The sequence below is a fragment of the Glossina fuscipes genome, unplaced genomic scaffold (assembly GCF_014805625.2).
Source record: "Glossina fuscipes isolate IAEA_lab_2018 unplaced genomic scaffold, Yale_Gfus_2 0, whole genome shotgun sequence".
Classification (NCBI taxonomy): Eukaryota; Metazoa; Arthropoda; class Insecta; order Diptera; family Glossinidae; genus Glossina; species Glossina fuscipes.
The window spans coordinates 17,672,614-17,689,504 of NW_023998414.1; the positions used below are offsets into that span (position 1 = coordinate 17,672,614).

Below are 16,891 nucleotides of genomic sequence, written 5' to 3' on the forward strand. Positions count from 1 at the left end.
AGGATAAAAATATTTAGCAGGTGCCTAATCCGATAAAGTAAAACGTTAGCGCGTAACATCCGTCATTAGTTAAGATTAAGCGACAGAGTAAGTATTCGGATAGTAAAGATGATGTCCTTTCGTCTTCTAATTTAAACATATCTAAAAGTCAACCTGAGTAGAAAATTTTTACAGATGAATGAATCAGTGAGCTTTTCAATGCAAACACAGCTGCCTTATGTAGCTACTTACTTCGCAATTTTTTATACTCATCACCGAAGGATGAAGAGTATATTCACTTTGTCGAAACGCTTGCAATTCAGAGACGTAAGCTTGAGTGACTTCACAAAGGATGCATATTCGTGATTAACATCAACTTGTCAATTGATTTAAGCATGTCCGTCTGTCTGGTTGTTTGTCTGAGTAATGTCCGTTGTAAACATATTCCTGGCCGCACCAATGAAACTGCCGACTGCAAAGTTGGTCGAAGCACACGCCTACTGTACGACGTGAATTAAGAAGACCCCAGTTTTTGAGGCTTTGATCCTTACTCATAAAATATAACAGATAAATGTACAAAAATCTGAACACATATTCTATGGGCGATGCCCGATTACATATTCAGAATTAAAAACAAATTGACCACATCTGACCAATATTTTAGTCTATCAAAATTTAATTTTATTTTCAATACATTTATAACGCGCAAAAGCCACATAAACTATATAAATTCTTGCGCAGCTTCAAATTTGACATGCAACTAACCATGTTTGTTCATCTAAGCATGTCCGTCTGTCCGTCAGCCTAACATTGTGGTATCTTTGGTAATCATTCTCCCGTTCGCAAAAACGTAATTCTCGCTTACAAATTTTGAAGTAATCTAAACTTTTCAACAGACACGCTTCCAACGCCAACACGCCTATGCGGCGAAAGTTTTTATTTTGAAAATAGAAAATATCAGCAGCGTCCACTCAATATAATAGATCATGTAAATTTAGTTCTTTTCTTTTTTTTTTAGGATAACTGTGATGGGTAAAAAAGATTCGGTCACAACCGAACATAATTTTCTTACTTGTTAGATTTTCGTTTAGATGCGCATAGGAATGCTTCCAAAACAACTTCTACAACATATTTAAATGTAATTATGCAGACTCATGGAGGAATTGTGGTGAAGGTAACTGGTATTTGCTTTCCTCTGAGGCGAAAGCTTAACAAAACTTAACAATTCAAATAAATGTTGTTCGTGTTCGCTCATGCTATCAAAGTAATTATGGAATACGAAATTTCTTAGAACAATTTTGCAATGTATAGAATGGCTTTTGTAGTCGCTTAAAAATAGTTCTTTTTTTATATAATCATTTTCTATTAAAACGATATTTGAAAATTTTATCTTCACGGTGTTAAAATGTGCTAACCCAAAAAACTGATTACATTATTCAATTCAATGGTCGCACTCATATGGTACTTAATATTGTATTTATGTATGTATTTATGACTGTGAGCTAACGTTTAAAAAGAATAATGGGCAAAAATTTTCCCCTTTATTAAGGCGCTATTGCGCCTCACCATCTTCTCTCTATCTCTCTTATCTATAACTTTTTTTTATGACATAATGTTGGAAACTTGCTCAGCCTAGTTCCAGAAAGTGTTAGGTAATCGTTGCCTTGTTTCGATTTCTTAATTCTTTTTTTTCACATAATATTCGAATATCCGCATGATAGCAGCGAACCTGAATTACCAACAGGTTCAGTTGGTAGGAACCTTCGCGTTCGTAGAAATTGATATAAAACATGGCGAAAACCATTTACGGCCACCGCCAATGCGAAAGCATTACCATGCGTCCGAATCGATTTTGAGCAATTAAATAAAATATTTAAAAATATTGATCTACAGGTTTAAGGCAGAAGTGATTAATACAGGCTCTGCTCAGGGCGAATAAAAGTTTCTTCATTGAATATTTGTTCGGGGACTATTTGTTTGTAAGACAATCATGAAATGTAAACCATATTTTCGGACAGAATGATGTTTTTAATAGATATTAAGTTGCCTAAAAACCCCCACATCATAAACTAAACTAGAAACAATTGCTAAAAGCTTGAAAACGAAAAGAACATTAATTTGATTCGAAAGCAAACTACATGTACTCTTTAAAGCAAAAGTATATAAACCATATGTTTGCAATGAATTCCTATAGATGATTCCGACAAATATATGCGCTGCATTTTATATCGCTATAAAAGCGTGAGCTCCATGCTTCTTGCTTTCTCTTTTTTTTTGCAATTCTAATTTTGTTTATTGATAAATCATCATTGACCTCGATCTTGTCTTGATTTTTCAGGTTCCCCTTTTCAATTATTTTGAAAGTTTTAACAACTGACATTGAACGTTTACGGTTGAGGGATGTATGTACGGTTAGAGTGAATAGATAAATTTGACGAGATATTCCTAGAATCTTATGTCGGTTGATTTGTGTGTTTTTGAAAATTATCATACAAACGCTTAAATAATAAAAATATTAAAAACATACCTCCCACCATCTCTAGCATTGAATATAGAAACTCAAATGCACTTAAGATATGCAGCGACATTCACAATAAGAAGGGCATCGCGTACTATAAGTGACGTATGTCAAAAAAGTTCGGTGTAATTTAATATTTCAATAGTTTTTGGTTTGCTTGCTTTGCTATCGAAGCCAGTTTTAACCTTGGATTCAGCATATTTTTCTGGTTTGCCGTTTTTGTTCACTTTATATATTCACTGTGTGTATGTTACCTGTTTCATATGAATATGTATATGTAAAGCGTGTATGGTGATATATTATACGCTCGCATATACATTATACATGTTGATTTATTAAGGATTTATTACATTACTTAACTACGCAGACAAAATGTTATTATTTATCTGATTCACTAAGTTTCACATTTTCCGGCTTTTTATGCTGAAAATGCATTTCAAGTTTGACTCTGCTTTCGTTTGGCTTTAGTTATTAAATATTGAAATGTTCATGTGTGGATGATGTTTAAATGTGTGTACATACCGAAAAATTCATTAAAATACTATGAGAATTACTCACAAATATACGTGCACTCGCAACTACAAACATTTGCACAAAATTGTATGCGCATGTGTACATATTGACATAAGCATCGAAATCACAGCGTAATCGCGAAAAAAAAAAAAAACAAAAATGCATTTTTGTAAATATTTTTTACTCATATGTACTTTCGCCTATAATATATACATATACATATTTATAGGGAACGCTTACTATATATTGGTGTTCAAATAAGAATAGATTGAAAGTTTATTTTTATGATTAAATTTTCATGGTTTTCTTCGCGCATTTATATCGCTTGTGTGTATATCGATTGTTGCCACTTGTTAGGTAAACGTCACCAAAATATCGAAATATAATAAATTTATTATTCCTGTTGACGACTTGATAAATCGAACCCCATATGAAGTAGAAGAGCTTGTCAAATGCTGGCGTATTCTCCGTTGTTAATGGAGGCGGAAAGCATTCGCTGTTTAAAAGCCTTTTTCTTTTTTATTCTTTATGAAAATGCCAATAGAAGAAGAGAAGAGTCATCTTCTTAATTAAAAAAAGAAAAAGGTGAAGCTTATAAAAACTAGTAGCGTTTTTTTTTTGAAAAATTTTCCATAAGGAATAAAGAGGAGATTTAGATAAGGTTCCTAGGTAAATTTTCAATCATATTTTATTGCTGGCTCGCTTGCTATTTCATATAATATCGCAAATGCAAAAGAGATATAGTAAAGTCCGGGTAAAGATGCCACGCACGCAAAAAGAAGCTTATCACGCACACTTATTTCTCCTTCCATATACGATAAATTTTTTCCTTTGATTATGAACAAGCGACGGCAGAGCTTAGGGGAAATAAAAAAAAATTAGTTCAACTAAATTGCTAGTCATGCTCAAATCAATCCAAAAAAGCAGGAAATAATAAAGCAAATTAGTAAAATAAATATCGTGTAAAACAAGCTAGCGATTAGTAGTAGCATTCTCAGTGTTAGCGGCCACATCGATTGTCTGTACGATGAGTAACTTTCTTATATGGTTTAGCAGCATTTTTATTTAGTTCTGCAAACTAAAAGTCATATTCACACATTTCGCCTTATTTGCGTGAATTTTTTTTAGTTGACAAATATTTTTGGGCTTTAATCGCATTCAGCTAATTTTCGAGTTCGTCAGCTAAATTCGATAAGGGAAAACTTCAAGACTTCGATTTAAAATGTTAGTCCATTATTATTTAAAACATTAGGCCATCATTTAACGAAATGATTGAATGAATGTAGAAAGCGAAATTAACAATAATTAAGTAAATTAATTAATGTGATTTACGAATTTATTCATTTATTTATTTCAATTTAAATTGGTTAGAAAAATTTCAATCAATAACGACGGTTAACTTTATTAAGTATTTTATGAGCTATGTTAAATATTCTAGTGTTATAGCCGGACAACCGCGCAATTGCGTAAACGTAAATGTAAATTCAATACTAACCGATTTCATGCAAGCAAAGTGACGATACTTTAAACTTGCTATAACGGTAGATCGCGGGCATCGAGGACCACTGGGCGGATATTCTTTAACGACCCCGACACCATTATGCACACCATTTAGGATTTTATAAAAGACCTTGAATGGGTCCCTAAAGAGAGGCCAACGAGACAATATGCCTTCATTTATTAACTTCGCTTCTCTAGTGGAGGCAATGCTAGTAATAGAACAGTAATCGTGGTTTCAATGCGATTTCAGTGGACATATAGACAGGTTCATGGACATGGCGCCCGGCATATATCTATTCCGTTTCTGTTCTCGCTATTTAAGAGAATTTGGGTGCTTGAGAAGCTTCAATATAATATACACCTCTTTAGACTTTTTCTAGTGTGAGGATCTTTACATAAAAAACTAAATAAGTAACAGTAGGAGGGGGAAAATATCAAAAAAAATCCATCTAAGCCGAGTTTCATACTTTCTGTTTTTAATTCAAAAATTTAAGTGTGTGTGTGTGTATGTGTGTGTGTATTATAAGTTTTATTTATTTATTTTGTTTTTGGTTTTTTTTTTTTTGCTTGCCTGTGCTTCGGCCCGTTCTGGCTACTTTTAATGTTTAACTGAGGCCATGGAAGGCTTGGATTTGCTCATGCTTTTGCTCATGCTCTTGTGTAAGTATGAAAAGATACATACTTTGTAATGTGAAAGGGGGCGATTTTACATTAGCCCCTGAAAGCGGAGATAGATATTGGTTCGTATGCATATAATTGGTTTTAGTTATGTGTGCGTGTACGTTTGTGTGCTTAAGGCGAAGAGTGTGCGAAGAAACATATGTGTGATTAAGGTCAACATGAATTGAATAGATTTCGTTAGGTGGCAAGTCTTGGGTGCTATACAGCTACGATGCGTGCATTGTTGGAGGCGTTTAGGTGAAAATTCCATAAATTTACGGGCAAACACATATTTCGCATTGTCTTTACGGATGTGTTTGTTCGAAAAGGTTAGACGTTATATTCATAACACATTGATTGCAGTTTAAACTTAAAATTTTTAAATGTTGTATGAGATGTCCGCAATTTACTGTTTGCAACAATGTGTTTGCTTTGTAAAGTGAACACATTTGATACTGTTAGAGTAAGTCAATATCAATTTACTGTAGTAAAATTTTAATGATTTTAAATTTAACGACATTAGAGAAGCAAAGCAGAAATGATGGTTATCGTTTAGTATCGTGGTGTTTGGAACGTTTACTAAACGCCATAACATTATCAGCTAATTACAATAGTTTCGTTCATTAAGATTGAGTATATAATTAGACTATAAGTACGCGATACACAGCCAATACGTATACAATGTATTCGTGTTGCTAAGTTGCGCTATGCATAAAATTGAACAAACAAAATATTTCGGGACAGTGAAGTGAACCTTAAAACGATTAATTTGGGGTACACGTGACATAAATTGATCTAACTTTGGCTTTTATGATGGAGATGATAATTGGGTGCGGGAGGGCGAAATCTGTCTTTTATTAGCGTAGAGAAAATCCGGCCACGAGTCGAGCTATTAGTTAGCGGTATATAGCGCCTGATTCCTGCCAGGGCATAATAGCAAAAACGCAGAGAAACCATTCATTTATTAAGACACTTTATTACACTATTAGTATATATAAAACCCAAGGAGAATAACTTTGGTGTCCTGGACGAAAAGCGGCGGTACTATCAAACTATCCGCCGAACGCAGGTTAAATAATTGTTGAAAGCCATGTATTATTGATAATTATGACGAAAGTTCTTTTTTGTATTATGGAGATTGAGGTGCTAGGTAATCTCAAGTTATACAAAGTTTTCACATTAATAAGGCGCTGGGCATGCTCGCGTCGAAACGCGATTCAAAAAATAGGCATCTTGGGTATTGTAATCAATGCCCATCTCTCTGCTTCATAGCATTTCAATGGAAGAATTCCCAAATTGTGAATAAAGGGAAGACTCCATTTTATGTAAGCTTGCTTCTCCATCTCTCTACATATACTTGAAAGCTTTTCGGAATTTCCATTGTAATTGCTGTTATACAATTTCCATTCCAGAATTTCCTGTTGTTATGTAAATTAATTTCAGTTTTATATTCGATATAAAGAACCTTTAATTTCATTTTGGAATTAAAGGTTTGCCCAGTTTAATCATGTAATGTAATGATAATGTTTATTGTTTCTTATTTTTATTATTATTATTTTTTTTTTTTTAAGACTATCTTCTGCTTCCGTTTATTTTGCTGGTTGTTTGCTATGAGTTCAACAGAATATATTATAACTTTGTCAGGAAAAGAGAAATTTTTTGTGGAAATTGAATTCCTTCTACCCTCCTACACATTCTATTTCAATTTTGGTGAATTTTCCCTTGCTCATGGCCATCGCAATGAGTTACATACCGTTGTGTTTACATTATCAATATTGAACATTAAAAATATAAAAAAAAGAAAATAGATTCAAAAGAATTTTCATAGACATAAAGATCTGAAAATAAGTTTCAAACGTATATGACTGACACATGGTGTCCAATATCTAAGTTAAATAAATAGGGCATTAGAAGGGAGAAGGGACGTATATGCGCTCCAACAGCGTGTGCTTATTGGAAGATATTACATTCCATTATGTCCGTTCACTTCTATGCCTTCTTTTGTTTAGAAGTCACGGTTATGTTCTGTAAAGATGTGGTTCAGAAAAAACGCCAGATGGGTCTTAAACGTTACAATCAATTCAAGTCTGTAATTATCAGTTAAATCGCTTAGGTGTCAGTCGATTAGTAAGCAATAAATAAAAAAAAAACAATTTTAAAATCAACTAATTTTTAGTACACCATGCTCGCTCTTAGGAACCGATAAGTTCTCAAAAAACCGTTCAAAATTTTATGAAAAGTGTCGACCAAATGAAAGCAATATATGAGCTTTACGAAATTTGATTGCAGGTAAGTTAAAGAACAGGTCCAAGGAATGGTGAGAATTGGGCAAATTTGTGTCAGCTTTTTTTTTTTTTTTTTATGAAACAACGGCATGCAACAGCTTATGAGCCGATTTATAGCGTAGAGCTTCAATCCAGAGTGAAGAAAAACACAATTTGATGATCAAAAATATACCATTTGGGGATCTTTTAACTTAAGTTGCCACGCCATCGTTTTTACTTGTTCAAGTAAGTAAAGCTGGTGTGATAGAGAGCGCAACTCTACCTCCATGGCGAGGAGCCGGCAGGCACAAACAAGACGCGACAGGCGTACACAGGCAGAGAAAGGAAGTAACAAGTAATAAGAGATAAACTCGAAATATTGCGTTAATCAAGAAAATGTATATATATTTTGATTCATAAATTTTTCATTGAGAAACGGTCGAAGAAATGTAATTAGTATATGCATACCTGCAGCACTATTTGGTGATGGCTATCACTGCTTAGCGCGTAGCTCATGTCACCGAGGCATTACTGGTGTAGCCGTTTTCTCCCCAACACAATCGGTACAACAAAGCGATAAGCATCTGTTTTGATTTGGGTCCCGTCTGATTTATATATATGTATAGTTATGTATGGCATACGCAATAAATTTATTTATTGTATTTAAAAATTCTGAGAAATATTTCCCTTAAATTTGCAATGGTCACCTATCTGCTTTTACTACTTTACATCAGCTTGCTCTTGTTAAGGATAATATTTTAGGTTCTTTTGCAGTTGTGTGTGTGTTTGTGTGTGTGTGTTTGTGTTTGTGTGTGTAGTTCGGGTCTTACGTTAATTTTTCAATTTAACATAATAAGAAAATGTAAAGACTTCCTGTTCTACGGAGGTATAGTCATTCTCCGTATGCGTTTTATATACTTTTGTATTTTTTTGTCTTGCCGAGAAGAAAAACGGCTGTGAATGACTCCTGATTGTTTCGATAGCTCTTGCGTAAGAGTTTCAATCTCATTTCTTTGTATTGAAATCCGATGATGAGTTGCCGTCTGGTCTGGAATGGCTAAAGTCAATAAAACTCTTTCGAATGCTACATATTTCGAGGTATAGGAAGAAGCTCAATCGAAATGAAATAGTATATGTTTAATTCGCTGCGGTTGTCACACCCTACCTACCACCCTATCAGGGCAGCAGGGAAGGATGCATTTTCTAGAAGCATTTAAGAGTTAAATATATATATCCGAGAATTGGAGAGAAACAAACAAAGATTATTCAAAGCAATATTCAAAAGTTGGCTCGCGATAATTATTGCCCGATTGTGTTATCCCAAAGTAGAGGGGCCTACTGCTCATGAAATGAATTTAACAAATTGTGGCAGTCTGTACGGTATATCATTTTAATAATGCATGCACGACGAGAGAAAGTTGCCATTAGTTATTATTAAAAGCGAAGCTCCCATGTGGACGGGTACAATAAAAAGACTTTTTAAAAGTATCATTAAAAGTATCGCGGTTTGAATACGTAGGTATACATTTTTTATTAGCTTTTAAGACCGTCAGCTTTCACTGTATAAATGAATAACGTTCGCTTATAAGATTTTTCTTCCCTTTAATTTGCTGGTGTTTTCGAAGTATTTGCAATCAATAAGACAGAATTATTCCCTTACATAAAAGTAATTATTTTCAATGTTATTTGGCGTTACACGCTCTTTAGAAATATGTTCACATACTCTTGCATCCAGGTACGTTTACACGATGATATTAAATAACGAACGAAAATGCATATGAATGTTTCTGCTCGCTCTCCCTTTTCTTTCGCTGTTACAATAAAATTATATTTTAAAAATTTTCCTCATTAAAAATATTGATTCTTACGTTCTTACGCTATATAGAGAGGGTGTCGTTCTTGAATTTTCTTTTTCATACCGCATACCACTTATGATAAAGGGGTATATTTAGTTTGTGTGGCTATATGTAATACCTAGAGGGGCCACAGATCCACCCACCTTTGTTTATATCGATCGATTTAACAAATGAGATCTGTCTGTCCGTCTGAGCTCTGTCGATGTATTTTTGTATTCAACTTACAGGTCGCAATTTTTGAGATATTTTGATAATGAAATTTGTTACACTAATGTAATGTGTTCCAGCCCCATGAGCAACACTATTAAAAGTAGCACACATCAGACAACTTCTTCGATCAGTCCACATAAAAGGCCTTGTTTTGAGTCGCTATATGAAAAAATAGTGTAATTTTGAGAATTTCGCTACAACGGCATTGCAAAAGCATGTAGTATTCTTCCTCGTCTTTTTTACCATATTTTTCAATTATTTAACTTTTTTTTTTCCGACTCAGTTCCACTTAGTCAACTGATGATGTTTTTGTTGGACTTGACCTCTACGTTACTTTTTTTGCATACGTGTATCGTTGAGGGAATATTGTGTGAAGCAGCTGGTGGAGGTGCACACATTGCCGTCCCTGAGTGTACATATTTATAGTTTATATATATATATATATATATGTATATATGTATAGTGCACAGCTTTTATAAGTCTCTATATGTCGACGTGTAAATATATGTGCACAGTGCATCATTACAACGTGTTCAACATGGATGAATGTTACTTAAATATGTATGCATAGAAAGTGAGTGTTAAATAATTATTTGCTTACTTAATGCGAAATAAGTAATTATTGATAAAAGATTCAATGCTTTTTACATTTTAATTCACACGGCATCAATGGGTTTAACTAGCAACGCATCTTTGATCAATATTAATGGGAAACATGTTAACAAAATGAAAAATTTGAGAAAAGGAAAAAAAAAAAAGGAAATTCAAGAAAAGGGGGAGAAAGGCATAGATATAAAGGAAAGATCTTAACTTTCGTCTTGAGACGAATCTTGACTTAATACTATCTCTTCACAACTACGATTTAGGATGAAAAAATGACTCGTTCTTAATTTTTTAATTGGTCGACAAACCTATCCTCCTATCTTGTATTAGTTGACACATTGTGGATTATGTGGTGGTTATATTGGCAATTTTATTAGGGGCTTGTCATTGTGATTGAACAAAAAAAAATATCTTATCCTCAAATATTTAATATTAATCAAAAAGGACTATGTAGTTCGAGTCCTGCTTCAGATCCTTTAAGGCGCATGCTTTTCGATGTTGCAAATGCAATATAGAACTTGTGATTGTAGCATCTACGAAAGTAAGAGAGCAAATCAAGTCGTATAATAATGAACTACACGTGAACTTAAATCTATGCATTATATTAGAAGAAAAGTAGCGTAAATATACACATCTCATCGCCTATGTAGAAATAGCGCTTAAAAGAATATATGCGCTATGGCCACATAAGAGCTAAACATATTTTGTTTCAAGTTAATCTAAAAACCATTATGTAAAATTTGTACGCATCATATGGCCTTTGGCTGAAATTCTTGCCCGAACTGAATCTTATAAGCCTTGAAATGGAAATCGTTATGACAAAAGTATCCGTTAGATGCCTTACGGTTCTTAAGGAACTAGTCCCTTGAAAGATTTTTGAATTGATAATATATAAACGTACGAATGGCAAGTCACTGACGTATTCTTAAGATTAGTTGATTTCCGATTTGTATACATTTAAATATAATGGCGGTGACTTCGGCAACCATTTGAACCATCGAATTTTCATTTTAAAGGTTAGACGAGATAACTAGATTTGAAGCTTGCTATAGGGAGAGTGGCCACCCAACCGGTATTTGAGGATGGCCGATCATGCGTTTATGAATATTTAAATATCGAAGAAACGGTGTTAGCAGGACTGTACATGGGCCCCAACGTATTACCTGCAACTTTGTTCTCTTTTTCTGTTTGTTCATACAATCGGTAAGCATTGTTCAAAACACTTGAGCACGTTTTGCGGCATTAGGCAATCCCTCTACAAAAAATTCTATCCAATGATGTCAGGAGGGACATCCAATTTGGGGTCATTTAGTTACACCGATGATGTACGGATTTGTCGTGCCATTTATGCATATATTTATAACCGCAGCATCCAACTATACGTTTGAGTCTCGATGGTTTTCCGTTTATGACTACGTGATTATGGTGAAGGCGGTTTCGACGCGAACAGCGCAACAGTGCAACAAACGTTGATTGAACTGGAAAGAAGTAGAGGTCCCGTCAGCGATGGTGGTGGAATCTATAATGCGTACGTAGACATAAGCGGAGGACCCCAACCGCTGTTATTTGAATATGGTTGATCGTGCGTTGAGTGTGTATATGTATTGGTGGAAGTGATTTCTGCCATACTATCAGAGAAGAGACTATAACTGGAATAATGTAATTATGGACCAGAATTATTTTCGTAAAATTGTTCAAAGGAAGAAAAGGAAAGAGAGATAGGTCGGCAAATGTCTAAAATTGGTTGATGCTGCGCTGAAGGGTGGGTAAATGGAATTGTGTGTTCACTTTTTTTCGTATGACTTGATTAATAATCGCAATGGCATGAAATTTTCTATAGTCAGAAACTTTTGAGTCCAGTCAAAACCTACTAGAGGTGAAAAGCCGGTAACAGCGTCTGATCAACAGTGGGCTTGCTAACATGTATATTACGTATCCAACGTGTAAGTGATGGAAGAGAAAGTGGCGGTGAGGAAGTGATCGGCTCGTATGATTTCGTGGATACAATTTCTAATTAAAGTAAGTGAATAAATTTCTCATCCATCAGCGGGGTAGAATATAATTAGAGTGAAAAGTTCTAATTCCATCAAAAATGTTTCGAATCACTACATGTACGTATGTATTCATAAATCTGGTAGCTTTCCTTGGTGCTTTAAGCGTAACACGAGCATTACGTTTATTAATATGCACGTGTGGCCAATTTTTATTTGTGTGACATTCGGGTATCACTTACATAAAGGCTACGAAGCTGATAAGATTGGAAAATTGCGCTAAATACTCGGGTCCACATATGCATATACAGGAATCTAGTGCGTACTGTTGATTGAATCTGATTCGTATTGCTTTTGCAAATATGTATCTCGGATGGTAGGCAACAAAAATCATGAGACGTTCGGTCAATTATTCCCCGTGACTAAAATGTGCGAATATAGAATTGCCTTGTGAAAAATATAACGTTTACATCAAAAGGATGTATGATTTTATTGTTGTTTGAAATTTTAAATTTTAAAAGACTGAAAATTGAGAATCCAATGGTTGCGACCACGCGTTACTTAGTTTGCTTAAAAAGCCAACGGGCAAGAAAAAGATCTCAGTATATGTACTGTTATCAATATCTTTGAACCCGCAATAATGAGGGATCCATCTAAATTATCAACCTGTTATTAATTAATTTTCGGTGATGAATGCATACGTACTTGCAGTAATCGATATTCGAGTTCCACTGCCGAATCGAATGTTACGTTTTATGCTTACATTCAAAGCATGGGCCTAAACCATATTTGTATTTGCGTTTTTTGAAGCTATAGATATCGTGAAGTATACATGCTCTTAATCTGAGGAAGATTTTAAACGTATTTCGCCATGCTTGCCCGATCAATGTTGAGATAAGACTTGGCTAAAATACAATATATATAAAATATATAAAATATTTTAGTTTAATAACTGATGTGATGTGTGTGTTATTTAAAGTATAACCGTTATAACTCCATAATACTATAAGTCAATCTGAATTCTTAAAAGCTTTTTTAGAAAACTTGGGATCGGTTTATAGCTGTCGGTATTAAGTAAGCTGGATCACAAGCGAAAGAGCTTAATAGAAAAAATCCGTATTAGTTTATCGGCAGCCATAAACTCATTACTCGTTACAGCGAGTCGATAATCCACATTTATCGAGTTTATTCCGATATCAACAGCTATGAACCGTACCCTGATCTAAATTATGGCTATTTAAAATTCGTCTTTAGTTAGTGGTATATAAATTGCAAAATTTGTTTTCTAGTTTGATTCTCCGCTACTCCGTAATGCAGGCAAAGGAAAAAACGAATTGGCTTTCAAAAAAGAAACAGAAAAAAAAAGGAAAATTCTCATCAGTGTACAAATTAAAAGGGTGACAGATGTTGTGTTAATAAATAAAAAAAAAAAAAGAAAAGGTTATTGAGTTTATTTTTTGCTCAAAGAAAAAATTCAATTAAAAAAAAAAAAACAAGGAAAAGCATGAAAAATGCCAAATGAGAAAATGGTGTATTGTGCATCTAAGTTGTTTAATATTTGTTTAACGAAGACCGTTATTAAATTTCCGGAAAACTTGCGTTGCTGAATAACCATGTTTTTGGAACAAAGTCAGTTCACTTGCGAAATCTAGAGGAGTACATTTTGTATAAAGTGCATATATATTGTCCCGGTTCAAATTTTAGGTGGGGACCTAATATCATTTCCGATCTTAACAAGCGTCGGCGTTCGGTAACTTTCAGTTTTATCACAAGGACTACCAAGACGCGATTATTGAACCGAAATACCTAGGCTGCATTCTCCCGCTTCTGAGGCGTTAGCCTCATTTTTTAATTATGGATGTTGTGTGATTGCAGCTAGAATGACTCGATCGATCAAGGCATAACATTTACCAATTAGCCATAATATATCTCTCAAGTTGCGGCCGAATGAATGGTTGGTCATCATCGAAAATATGTACCGAAAAAATTGGTTCAGAAAATTGAAATCTCAAGTATCCCCAAAATATATACTAAAGTTTCACAAGACTGCGATGATGTGTGATAAACTTACTTACTTAGTGCCACGTTCTCTACAATACTCTTTGGATGATTGTTTTTGGCAAACTATGAAGGAAAAATCATGAATCGCAGGCTGTTGTGTTGAGAAATGAGAAAATCTTGTCATATAATAGAGATTTCGTTTATTTAGTATTTAGTTTACGGCACGATATTTAATAAAAATGTAAAGTAAAGATCATCGTATATTACTAAAGGAAGCAGTACACACTATTAATATACGATATATTTGAAATCATAAATATGTCTATTTATTTACTTATATAATATAATGTAGTATATTTGGCATAAATTGTTTTCGTATTTATAAACTTAAGTCATACTTTGAAAATAGATTTTTGCATTGAAAAAAAAAAAATGCATTGAAAATGCATGTGTGTACGTGTTCTCGGAAAAAGTTAACAATGTTGTTCGAAAGGGATTAAACAACAATGACTTTGTTGAAATTGCTTTTGTTTTGCTTTTGCGAAGCTAAACAAACAGAGGAAATGAGAATTTCCTTACATAAGCCTATCACCTGTACACACATTACCCATAAGCCATAAACACTTGTTATGTTTGCATTATACATACGCTAAACTAAACGAATAGAGAATTCATAGAAGAGGCAAGGATTCACGGCATGGCATTCAAAGCCTAAGTGAAAACGAAATTAGGGAAAGAACAAGAACAAGAAGCAGAAGACGAAAAAAAAAAAATGACTCAAGCACAAAGACGAAAAAAGTTAAATATAAACGGAAAATATAAATATAAAAGGACGGATTTACTTGCTTACCCACGCATACACAAAAGCTTCGGGTACATATGTGACTTTCTCTTCTTTTACTATTTTTTAATTCGTTGGCTTTAATTAAATTTTTACACGCACGACTCTTTGTTTACTGGTGCTGATCTGGAAAAAATTAAAATGAAACGCCGTAACACAAACAAGCGATTTACCTTTTGCTTGTGCTTGTTATTATTGTTATCTTTTTGTTTTCTTGTTTTGTTTTGTTTTGTTTTTTATTTTTTTCGTATGTTTGCGATTTTATTATTTCAGTATTTTGCAATTAGGGACGTGTGTGCATATAATCGAGTGAATGTATTGTGTTATTCTTATTGTTATTGTTGCTGTTGCTGTTGCTGTTACTGTTACTGCTATTGCTGCTGTTGTGCGTATTCGTTGTTGGCGGATAATGCATACACTCTTACACTTTTAGTCCAATATGAGCGTAGGTTACACGGGACACGGCACATAGCACATAGCACATAACACTTAGTCTCTATGCTATATACATATAAATATACATGCATATATACATGCATATATATATATATATATATATATATATATGAGAATTTTTCGACAACTTTATATACTCTTGAAGCGAGTAAACCAACAGCAAACAAACAAACAAACAAAGTACTTATTTGATTTGGTTTTTATAGTCTTTGTTTCATTTTTATTTTTTAGTCTTTAGTTATTGCACTATACCCGTATATACGGGTATGATATTTTGAACTTTAAAATAATATTTTGATAGCTCAAGTGGTCAAATGTTTACAACGAATGTAGTCGTTCTCAACTACTACTTTCAAAGAGCAGGATAGGATTGATAGGGAAGAATTTTACACTTTACGTAAAGAAAAAGTAATGAGTGAATAGTCCGGTCTTCGGTGTTTTTTTCTAAAATGACATTTATTCATCTACATAGAAATTTTATCGTTTCTATAACAATTAACGCCAGAAAATCTATTCCAATTTATACTGTTTGCAAAGTATAGATATATGTATATAGCAGAACTTGAAGAACTATATTTTTCATATACCTTTGCAAACAGTAAAGCATTTTTCCGATCTCAGGTTATCATCCACGTCTACCTCAATTCTATGTTTGTATATTTATGTCAGATATTCGTGTTGTCAGCTATATTTTGGTATTACATGATTTTACATGCCTGTCAATTCCGCCTAAATTTTATCTATACATTCGCAATTCCAGTCATTCGCGTTCGAATCATTTACCCATCATCCCATACTTAAAGTGCACTTTAGCTATCGCTTTATAAGCAAGCACACTTGAACGATCAAATTTTGGTTAAAAGAAAATGTTTCCTAATTACAACAATAATAATAGGTCTAATGTCGCGGCGTACCTCTCCAACTGAATTGTGCTCTGGTATAAATATGTTTTTAATTTATTTAGTGAAATTTTTTTGGTAGTCAATAAAATAAATCAGTTTATTTGATGGGCATTCAAGTGTCTCTGGCCAAAATAAATATTTAATAATTTTTAAACGCATTTCTGTGGCTTGTTTGTTTTCTCCATTCAAACGTGAAAACTTTATTAATTATCAATCACTTTACTTGTTTATTGTTGATTGGTGGTGGTGGCATAAATGTATTTAACAACAAAAAAAAAAAAAAAAAAAAAAAATTAAGCGATGTTTTCAAGTGATGCGAAAATTAAAGGACCGTATGGACTAAAAGCCATTACAAAGAATACATATTAACACATGCACACACGCTTACACAAAGCCAACCTCAAATTTATTGAATGCTTAAACATTAAGGCTAGTAGATGAACAGCTGAATGAGTGTTGTATTCACATAGTCACGCACATGAATTGTGCTTGTATTCATGTTGATTTTTGTTGTTGTTGTTGTTGTTGTTTTTTAAATTTTTTTAAAATACTTTTATGACATTTTCTTATCCATATAATTTGAATAAATTTTTTGGA

At 33.6% G+C, this 16,891-nt stretch overlaps 1 protein-coding gene across 5 annotated transcripts in view; it reads right to left on the reverse strand.

The window, feature by feature from the left end:
• Window positions 1–16,891, reverse strand: part of LOC119644699 (hemicentin-1) — a 162,622-nt gene that overhangs the window by 42,154 nt on the left and 103,577 nt on the right. Inside the window, exons 1-2 of one of the 5 annotated variants that reach the window (XM_038044415.1) lie at window positions 16,694–16,744; window positions 14,946–15,062 (exon numbers count right to left, since the gene is read on the reverse strand). The exons of 2 other annotated variants lie outside the window; for them this stretch is intronic. The gene's annotated coding sequence lies outside the window, so the exon portion shown is untranslated. Of the gene's footprint in view, window positions 1–2,506; window positions 2,576–14,945; window positions 15,063–16,693; window positions 16,745–16,891 lie in introns of those variants that run through there. 2 more of the 5 variants (XM_038044399.1, XM_038044434.1) reach the window with 2 other exon arrangements.